Source organism: Eubalaena glacialis, chromosome 14 (genome assembly GCF_028564815.1).
Source record: "Eubalaena glacialis isolate mEubGla1 chromosome 14, mEubGla1.1.hap2.+ XY, whole genome shotgun sequence".
Taxonomy (NCBI): domain Eukaryota; kingdom Metazoa; phylum Chordata; class Mammalia; order Artiodactyla; family Balaenidae; genus Eubalaena; species Eubalaena glacialis.
This window is the reverse complement of record NC_083729.1, coordinates 88930063-88936651: the sequence shown is the minus strand read 5'-3', so window position 1 is coordinate 88936651 and position 6589 is coordinate 88930063.

Sequence of the window (6589 nt, the reverse complement as noted above, 5' to 3'; positions counted from 1 at the left end):
CTTGATATGAGGAGTGGAAATACTCCAGCTTTTCTCCTTCCATCAGAGTCTTGGATATATCTGCCATTTGCATTTCAATATACATTTTAGTGTCAATTTGTTATTTCCACAAAGAAGGAGGAGGAGGAGGAGGAGGAGGAGGACGGAGGGAGGAGGAGGGGGAGGAGAAGGAGAAAAAGAAAAAACCTGCTGGGATTTTGGTTGAGACTGTATTAAATCCATATAGATTAATTTAGGATGAATTGACATCTTTTTCACCCTTTGATCAACAAACATAGCATATTCATTTGTGTAGTTTTCTAAAATTCCTTAAAATGTTTTCTGTGTAGAGGACTTGCATGTTTTTCATTGAAATTATTCTTAGCGCTTTAATTTTTTAAGCTATTGTAAATAGTAAATTCAAGTTTCTTAGTTTGGAATTTTTGCTGCTGAATAGAAATGTAATTGATCTTTAAAACCTTTTTATTTTGAAATAATTATAGTACTACAAGTAAAGTTCTTTCACAAGAAGTTACAAAAATAGTACAGAGAGGTTCCAGGTCAGTTTTTTCCAATGGTAACACCTTACCTAATTATAATGCAATATCAAAACTGGGAAATCCAAACAATCTATTTAGATTTCACAGATTTCCATGCACTTATTTATGTGTGTGTTTATAGTTCTATGAATTTTATCACATGTGCAGATTCATGTAACCACCACCACAATCAAGATACAAGAACTGTGCCATAACCACAGAGATGTCCCTCAAGCTGTCCCATTATAGTATAAGCACCACCTCTGACATCCCCAAACACTGGCAACCACTGTTCCGCTCTACATTTCTATATTTTTGTCATATCAAATAAATGGAATCATACAGTATGTAATATTTTGAGATTATCCTCTTTTCACTCAGTGTAATGCCTTTGAGATCCATACAAATTGTTGCTGGTATCAAGTTTCTTCCTTTCCATTGCTGAGTAGCATTCCATGGTATGGATGTATCAAAGTTCAACCATTCACCCACTGAAGGACATTTGGATTGTTTTCTATTTTTACCTATTATAAATAAAGCTGCTATAGATCAATGGAACAGGACAGAAAGTCCAGAAATAAACCCACGTACTTATGGTCAATTAAACTATGACAAAGGAGGCAAGAATATACAATGGAGAAAAGACAGTCTCTTCAATAAATGGTGCTGGGAAAACTGGACAACTGCATGTAATAGAATGAAATCAGAACATTCTCTAACGCCATATACAAAAATAAACTCAAAATGGATTAAAGACCTAAATGTAAGACCGGATACTATAAAACTCCTAGAGGAAAACATAGGTAGAACTCTCTCTGACATAAATTGCAGAAATATTTTTTTGGATCTATCTCCTAGAGTAATGGAAATAAAAACAAAAATAAACAAACGGGACCTAATTAAACTTAGAAGCGTTTGCACAGCAAAGGAAACCATAAACAAAACGAAAAGACAACCTACAGAATGGGAGAAAATATTTGCAAACAATGCAACTGACAAGGGATTAATTTTCAAAATATACAAACAGCTCACACAGCCCAATATCAAAAAAACAAACAACCCAATCAAAAAATGGACGTAAGATCTAAATAGACGTTTCTTCAGAGAAGACATACAGATGGACAACAGGCACATGAAAAGATGCTCAACATCGCTAATTACTATAGAAATGAAAATCAAAACTACAATAAGGTACCACCTTGCATCGTCCAGAATGGCCATCATCAAAAAGTCTACAAATAATAAATGCTGGAGAGGGTGTGGAGAAAAGCAACCCGCCTACACTGTTTGTGGGAATGTAAATTGGCGCAGCCACAATGGGGAACAGTATGGAGGTTCCTTAAAAAACTAAAAATAGAGTCCCCATATGATCCTGCAATCCCACTCCCGGGCATATATCCAGAGAAAATTCTAATTCGAAAAGATACATGCACCCCAATGTTCATAGCAGCACTATTTACAATAGCCAAGACATGGAAGCAACCTAAGTGTCTATCAACAGATGAGTGGATAAAGAAGATGTGGTATATATATATACACAATGGAATATTACTCAGCCATAAAAAAGAGTGAAATAATGTCATTTGCAGCAATATTGACGGATTTAGAGATTATCATACTAAGAGAAGTCAGACAAAGACAAATATCATATGATATCGTTTATATGTGGAATCTAAAAAAATGACACAAATGAACTTATTCACAAAACAGAAATAGACTTACAGACATAGAAATCAAATTTATGGTTACAAAAAGGGAAAGGGGGTGGGGGAAGGATAAATTAGGAGTTTGGGATTAAAATATGCACACTATATATATAAAATAGTTAACCAACAAGGACCTATTGTATAGCACAGGGAACTATACTCAATATCTTGTAATAACCCATAATGAAAAAGAATCTAGAAAAGAATATATGTATTTGCCATATACCTGAAACTAACACAACATTGTAAACCAACTATTGGGTTGGCCAAAATGTTTGTTCGGTTTTTTTCCATAAGATGGCTCTAGTAGCACTTAGTTGTCTTTAACTTCATTAAAAACAATCTTGTTAGATTGTATGTGACAGCTATCATATCAGTGTGCATTTAAAAAAAAGACATCAAATCCAAAAATGGTCAGAAGACCTAAATAGACATTTCTCCAAAGAACATATACAGATTGCCAACAAACACATGAAAGAATGCTCAACATCATTAATCATGAGAGAAATGCAAATCAAACTACAATGTGATATCATCTCACACCAGTCAGAATAGCCATCATCAAAAAATCTACAAACAATAAATGCTGGAGAGGGTGTGGAGAAAAGGGAACCCTCATACACTGTTGGTGGGAATGTAAATTGATACAGCCACTATGGAGATTCCTTAAAAAACTAAAAATAGAACTACCATACAACCCAGCAATCCCACTACTGGGCATATACCCTGAGAAAACCATAATTCAAAAAGAATCATGTACCACAATGTTCATTGCAGCTCTATTTACAATAGCCAGGACATGGAAGCAACCTAAGTGTCCATTGACAGATGAATGGATAAAGAAGATGCAGCACATATATACAATGGAATATTACTCAGCCATAAAAGGAAACGAAATTGAGTTATTTGTAGTGAGGTGGATGGACCTAGAGTCTGTCATACAGAGTGAAGTAAGTCAGAAAGAGAAAAACAAATACCGTATGCTAACATATATATATGGAATCTAAAAAAAAAAAAAAAAGGTCATGAAGAACCTAAGGGCAAGATGGGAATAAAGACGCAGACCTACTAGACGCAGACCTACTAGAGAATGGACTTGAGGACACGGGGAGGGGGAAGGGTAAGCTGGGACAAAGTGAGAGAGTGGTAGTGTATATATATCCATATATATGGATATATATCCATATATATGGATATATATACACTACCAAATGTAAAATATGGGATATTTGGATATATATGGATATATGGATATATATGGATAGATATACACTACCAAATGTAAAACAGATAGCTAGTGGGAAGCAGTCACATAGCACAGGGAGATCAGCTCGGTGCTTTGTGACCAGCTAGAAGGGTGGGATAGGGAGGATGGGAGGGAGGGAGACACAAGAGGGAAAAGATATGGGGATATATGTATATGTATATGTATAACTGATTCACTTTGTTATAAAGCAGAAACTAACACACCATTGTAAAGCAATTATACTCCAATAAAAATGTTTAAAAAAAAAGTCAGAAGAGCTCAAAAAAAAAAGACATCAAAATTGGTGAATTTTTGTGTAGCCATTTTAAAATTGAAGATGGAAGAAAAAAAAACCCAACATTTTTGGCATATTATGATTTATTATTTCAAGAAAGGTAAAAACGCAACCGAAAAGCAAAAAAAGATTTGTGCAGTGTATGGAGGTGCTGTGACTGATTGAACGCATCAGAAGTGGTTTGCGAAGTTTCATGCTGGAGATTTCTCGCTGGACGAAGCTCCACAGTCGGGTAGACCAGGTGAAGTTGATAGCGATCAAATTAATTGAGAACAATCAACGTTATACCAAGCGGGAGATAGCCAACATACTCAAAATATCCAAATCAAGCGCTGAAAATCATTTGCACCAGCTTGATTATGTTAATGGCTTTGATGTTTGGGTTCCACATAAGTGAAAAAAACCTTTTTGACCGTATTTCTGCATCCGATTCTCTACTTATACATAATGAAAACGTTCTGTTTTTAAAACAAATTGTAACAGGCAATGAAAAGTGGATACTGTACTAATGTGGAACAGATCATGGGGCAAGCGAAATGAACCACCAGCAACCACACCAAAGGCTAGTCTTCATCCAAAGAAGGTGATGTTGTGTATATGGTGGGATTGGAAGGGAGTCCTCTATTATGAGCTCCTTCCAGAAAGCCAAACGATTAATTCCAACAAGTACTGCTCCTAATTAGACCAACTGAAAGCAGCACTTGACAAAAAGCACCCAGAATTAGTCAACAGAAAACACATAATATTTCATCAGGATAACACAAGACCGCATGTTTTTTTTTTTCTTTTTTTTTTTTTAGGGCAGAATCTTTATTATTCTTTCCATGTAGAATTTATTTTTTGTACATTGTATAAGATAGCGATCCAATTTTATTTCCCCCAAATTTAATAGCCAGATGTGCCAGAACTAGTTATTAAATAACCTACCCTCATTCTCCTAAATTGAATTTTCATATATAACACTGTTGTATGTATAGTGATCTACTTCCAGGTCCTCTATTTTGTAAACCGCACGTTTCTTTGATGACCAGGCAAAAACTGTTACACCTTGGCTGGGAAGTTCTGATTCATCCACCGTATTCACCAGACATTGCACCTTCGGATTTCCACTTATATAGGTCTTTACAAAATTCTCTTAATGGAAAAAATTTCAACTCCCTGGAAGACTGTTAAAGGCACCTGGATCAGTTCTTTGCTCCAAAAGATTAAAAGTTTTGGGAAGATGGAATTATGAAGTTGCCTGAAAAATGGCAGAAGGTAGTGGAACAAAAGGGGGGATGCATTGTTCAATACAGTTCTTGGTGAAAATGAAAAATGTGTCTTTTATTTGTACGTAAAAACCAAATGCAGTTTTTGGCCAACCCAATGTATTTCGATAAATGTTTTCAGAACATAAAATAAAACAAAAAACAAAACACTGCTATGAACATTTACTTTCAGGTTTCTTTGCGGACGTAAGTTTTTATTTCCCCAGAATAAATAAGCGCAAGTGCCGGGTCATATGGGGAATGCACATTTTGTTTTTTAAGAATTGGCCAAACTCATTTCCCAAGTGGCTACAGACTTTTTGCATTCCTACCAGTCATATATGAGCGATCCAGTTTCTCCACATTCTCACCAGCATTTGATGTTGTCATTATTTTGTATTTTAGTTCTAATAGGTTCATTTATAGTGATCTCTCATTTTGGTTTTAATTTGTGTTTCCTAGTGGCTATTGATGTTGAAAATAATTTCAAGTACTTATTTGCCATTTATCCTCTTTGATGAAATATCACTTCGTGTCTTTTGCCCATTTTCTAATTGGGTGGTATGTGTTTTTACTGTTGAGAGTTCTTTATGTATTCTAGATGTGAGTTCTTTGTCAACTATAAGGTTCGCAAATATTATCTCTTATTCTGAAGCTTATCTTTTCATCCTCCTAAGAGTGTCTTTTGCAGAGCAAAAGCTTTTAATATTGATGAAGTTTAATCTATGAATTCTTCCTTTTTTGAATCACACTTTTGGTGTTATGTCTAAGAACTCTTCATCTAGTCCTAAGTCCCAAAGATTGTCTCCTGTTTTCTTCCAAAAGTGTTACTGTTTATGTTTTACATGGAAGTTCAAGGTACATATTGAGTTAAATCTTGTACGAGTAGTGTGGTTGAGACCAAGATTCTCTCTCTCTCTCTCCCGTCTACGGATGTCATGTTTCTCCAGCACTATTTGTGAAAAAGTCTATCCTCCTTCATTGCATTGTTTTTGCATCTTTGTCAAAAATCAGCTGGGCATTATTCTGTGAATCGGTTTCTGGGTTCTCTATTCTGTTCCACTCTTCTGTGTGTGTATTCCTCCACCAACATCTCACTGTGCTGATGACTCTAGCTATGAAGAAAGTTTTAAAGTCAAGTAGAGTGATTCTTCCCACATTATACTTCTTTTTTTCCAAAACTGTTTTTGCCGTTCTAGCTCCTTACCTTCCATATAATAAGCTTAGAATAAACTTGTCTAGATCTACAAAAAAATTCTTTCTGCGATTTTTATGCAATTGCATTAAATCTATAAATAAATTTGAGGAAAAGTAACATATTTTATATTGATGTCTTTTAATTATATTACATTGATGTAATATAATACTGATGTCTTTTAATGCTTAAACATGGTACATCTAATTTATTTAGATCTTCTTTGATTTCTTTTATTAGAACTCTGTAGTTTTCAGCATACAAGTTCTCTACATGACTTGTTAAATTTATAGCTAAATAATTCTATTTTTTTGAGAGATGGTAAACGGTATTGTGTTTTTAATTTTGTTTCCACCTGTTCATTGCTAGTATAAACACACAA